The sequence below is a fragment of the Amphiprion ocellaris genome, chromosome 8 (genome assembly GCF_022539595.1).
Source record: "Amphiprion ocellaris isolate individual 3 ecotype Okinawa chromosome 8, ASM2253959v1, whole genome shotgun sequence".
Classification (NCBI taxonomy): Eukaryota; Metazoa; Chordata; class Actinopteri; family Pomacentridae; genus Amphiprion; species Amphiprion ocellaris.
Window position 1 is genome coordinate 25,898,582 of NC_072773.1, and position 4,878 is coordinate 25,903,459.

A 4,878-nucleotide genomic window follows, 5' to 3' on the forward strand; every position below is an offset into this window, starting at 1 on the left:
GACTTGCTATCTTTTTTCTGACTGTGCTCAGAGGGCAGTAATTGTAAATTATATTTGTAGTAAATAGCTGCTGAATAAAGACTGGAAGCAATCCAGAGAGTCACACGTGACATTTATTTATGTCACTGAGATAGTGTTTGAGGTTGTTGTCATTTAAGTGAGACAATTTATACGTAATTATATACTCAACTACATTTAAAAGGGAAACAATGTATTTTATGAGCATTTTTTTTGCTCAATGTGTACTCATTTTCATTGCAATAGAAAGTTCAGCACATCAATGCAAACAAAATAACCGTAGTTCAAAGTAGGGAGAACTACTAAAAACTACAAAATATAAAGTGAAGCGCAGTATGACACAATTATAGTTGCATTAATTGTTAAAAAGAAAAAGGTGGTCAAATATTGAAAAAGCATATAATCAATATGTACTATGTTATTATGAATGCCTGCAGGTTTTAGCAATATTGGGAAAAAAATGGGGGCTCCACATGTTATAGATAGCTAACGTTTTAGATTATTTACATCTTTTCACACCTCTGTGCACATCAACTCTGCAAACAGCCTTCTACCATGCTAAAAGTATCTTCCAACAACTTGATCCTCTGTTTTGAGCCATGTTGCATTTATTTTATTGATAAGGTGTGTTTCATTTTCCTCTGTCATTGTTTCATCTCTGCTCTGAGTAAAAACCTGCAGTTCGCCTGAAAAGTCCCTGAATTTTTGTTATATGACTGTTACTCCCCGCTGAGTCCTTCATGACTTTTCAGTTACGGTGTTTTTTAATAGGATCTGGTGCAAATGGTTTATTTTTGGTCAATTTAGGAAGGTGATTTTTGATGAAATATATTTTTAAGCTTAGATTTAGCTATTATACCACATGTCCTTTGTGATTTGTAAAAATTTTAAAATCTCACAATTCTCTCTAGTTCTGGCTCTGATAAATGGTATAAGTTTGGAGATTTTTTTTTTTTTTTTTTAAGAAAACATGCCTTTAAAACCAGTCAGCAGGTTTAAATTATTTTTCATGCAGAAACATTTCAAAGTTCCAGCTTCACAAATATACATATTTTCTGCTTTTCCTCTCAGTTTAATAAATGAATTGCATTTTTATTTATTTTTTTTTTTTTTAAATTCATTTTTAGTTTTGGACTGTTCGTTGGTCAAATAAAATTAAAGTGAAGGTGTCACTTTGGGCTCTAACTGTACCAGCACTTATCAATGTTTTCAGAATTTGCACCATCCAAACCAGGTCCGTGTACGGATCTGGTAATTGGATTTTCTGTTCTGAAACGAGTATTGAAAAACAAAAAACGAGTGGTTATTTGATCTTCGTTTTAAAATGCAAAAATTAAAATTGAAATACAAGGTGTTTTTCCTTTTCATGATCAAAAAGGGATATACGATTTTTTTAAAAAATGCTTTTATTTTCATTTTATATTTAGAATAACAAGAAAGCAAAACGGGCTGCACAGTGGTGTAGTGGTTAGCACTTTCGCTTTGCAGCGAGAAGGTCCCTGGTTCGCGTCCCGGCTTTCCCGGGATCTTACTGCATGGAGTTTGCATGTTCTCCCTGTGCATGCGTGGGTTTTCTCCGGGTACTCCGGCTTCCTCCCACAGTCCAAAAATATGCTGAGGTTAATTGATCATTCTAAATTGCCCGTAGGTGGGAATGTGACAGTGATTGTTTGTCTTTGTATGTAGCCCTGCGACAGACTGGCGACCTGTCTAGGGTGTCCCCTGCCTTCGCCTGAGTCAGCTGGGATAGGCTCCAGCCCCCCCCGCGACCCTAGTGAGGATTAAGCAGTGTATAGATAATGGATGGATGGAAGAAAGTAAAATCAATAAGAGACAGAAACGAAAAAAGGTCCGTTTTTTCATTTTCTGAGACCGGAAGTGGTCATCAGCAAGTGTGGAGCCAAACAGAGTAGGGTGCATAGACTGTATATACATTTTTTTCATTAGTTTTCATGGTCAAAATGAGAGATCAGGTGGCCGATCTTAAAATGAATCAATATTGATTTTTTTATAGCGCGTTAAAGTTTTGCGAAGCCAGGGGGCGGGGCTATTTGATTGACAGTCCAGTCTGGAATGATTGACAGGTCCTATGGAGGAGACAGCTGAGACTCTGCTCTCCTCGTTTGGATTAATTCTGATATAATAACTGTTGGTTTATTTATCGGTGGAGCAGCACAACATTTTCCACAGACAGTTTTCCTGCCCGTTGGCTTGTTTTAACCAGTTTTCTACCTTCGGCTGATTCTACCAGCAGACACTGAAAGGACTCTGATAGTTCGGTAAGTAAATGTTGATTTTTTTTCAAAGAAAACCATTCTGGACTGTTTTTGACGGCCTCCTTTACATTATTTCATCATATGGCACGTTTTTACAACATGTTGAAAAATCACATTTTTTTTCGACATAGTATAGTAAGGCCTTTTTCTGCGCCAAAATTCATGATCTTTTTTTTTTTTTTTTTCAAAGAAAACCTTTCTGGAGTGTTTTTCACGGCCTCCTTCACATTATTTCATCATATGGCACATTTTTACAACATGTTTGAAAAATCGCATTTTTTTTTTTTGACATAGTATACTATGGCGTTTTTTTGCGCCAAAATTCATGATGATTTTTTTTTCAAAGAAAACCTTTCTGGACTGTTTTTCATGGCCTTCTTTACATTATGTCATCATATGGCACGTTTTTACAACATGTTTGAAAAATCCCATTTTTTTTCGACATAGTATACTATGGCATTTTTTGCACCAAAATTCATGATGACTTTTTTTTTCAAAGAAAACCTTTCTGGAGTGTTTTTCACGGCTTCCTTTACATTATTTCATAATATGACATGTTTTTACAACATGTTTGAAAAATCCCATTTTTTTTCGACATAGTATAGTAAGGCCTTTTTCTGCGCCAAAATTCATGATCTTTTTTTTTTTTTTTTGAAAGAAAACCTTTCTGGAGTGTTTTTCACGGCCTCCTTCACATTATTTCATCATATGGCACATTTTTACAACATGTTTGAAAAATCCCATTTTTTTCGACATAGTATAGTAAGGCGTTTTTTTGCGCCAAAATTCATGATGATTATTTTTTCAAAGAAAAACCTTTCTGGAGTGTTTTTCATGGCCTCCTTTACATTATTTCATCATATGGCACGTTTTTACAACATGTTTGAAAAATCACATTTTTTTTCGACATAGTATATAGTAAGGCGTTTTTTTGCGCCAAAATTCATGATGATTTTTTTTTCAAAGAAAACCTTTCTGGAGTGTTTTTCACGGCCTCCTTTACATTATTTCATCATAAGGCACGTTTTTACAACATGTTTGAAAAATCGCATTTTTTGTCGACATAGTATAGTAAGGCCTTTTTTTCGCCAAAATTCATGATCTTTTTTTTTTTCAAAGAAAACCTTTCTGGAGTGTTTTTCACGGCCTCCTTTACATTATTTGATGATATGGCACGATTTTACAACATGTTTGAAAAATCACATTTTTTTTCGACATAGTATAGTAAGGCGTTTTTTTGCGCCAAAATTCATGATCATTTTTTTTTTTCAAAGAAAACCTTTCTGGAGTGTTTTTCACGGCTTCCTTTACATTATTTCATAATATGGCATGTTTTTACAACATGTTTGAAAAATCGCATTTTTTTTCGACATAGTATAGTAAGGCGTTTTTTTGCGCCAAAATTCATGATGATTTTTTTTTCAAAGAAAACCTTTCTGGAGTGTTTTTCACGGCCTCCTTTACATTATTTCATCATAAGGCACGTTTTTACAACATGTTTGAAAAATCGCATTTTTTGTCGACATAGTATAGTAAGGCCTTTTTTTCGCCAAAATTCATGATCTTTTTTTTTTCAAAGAAAACCTTTCTGGAGTGTTTTTCACGGCCTCCTTTACATTATTTGATGATATGGCACGATTTTACAACATGTTTGAAAAATCACATTTTTTTTCGACATAGTATAGTAAGGCGTTTTTTTGCGCCAAAATTCATGATGATTTTTTTTTCAAAGAAAACCTTTCTGTAGTGTTTTTCACGGCCTCCTTTACGTTATTTCATCATAAGGCACGTTTTTACAACATGTTTGAAAAATCGCATTTTTTTTCGACATAGTATAGTAAGGCCTTTTTTTCGCCACAATTCATGATCTTTTTTTTTTTCAAAGAAAACCTTTCTGTAGTGTTTTTCACGGCCTCCTTTACATTATTTCATCATAAGGCACGTTTTTACAACATGTTTGAAAAATCGCATTTTTTTTCGACATAGTATAGTAAGGCCTTTTTTTCGCCACAATTCATGATCTTTTTTTTTTTCCAAAGAAAACCTTTCTGGAGTGTTTTTCACGGCCTCCTTTACATTATTTCATCATATGGCATGATTTTACAACATGTTTGAAAAATCGCATTTTTTTTCGACATAGTATAGTAAGGCGTTTTTTTGCGCCAAAATTCATGATCATTTTTTTTTCAAAGAAAACCTTTCTGGACTGTTTTTCATGGCCTTCTTTACATTATGTCATCATATGGCACGTTTTTACAACATGTTTGAAAAATCGCATTTTTTTTCGACATAGTATAGTAAGGCGTTTTTTTGCGCCAAAATTCATGATGATTTTTTTTTCAAAGAAAACCTTTCTGGAGTGTTTTTCACGGCCTCCTTTACCTTATTTCATCATATGGCACGTTTTTACAACATGTTTGAAAAATCACATTTTTTTTCGACATAGTATAGTAAGGCGTTTTTTTGCGCCAAAATTCATGTTGATTTTTTTTTCAAAGAAAACCTTTCTGGAGTGTTTTTCACGGCCTCCTTTACATTATTTCATCTTAAGGCACGTTTTTAATACATGTTTGAAAAATCGCAT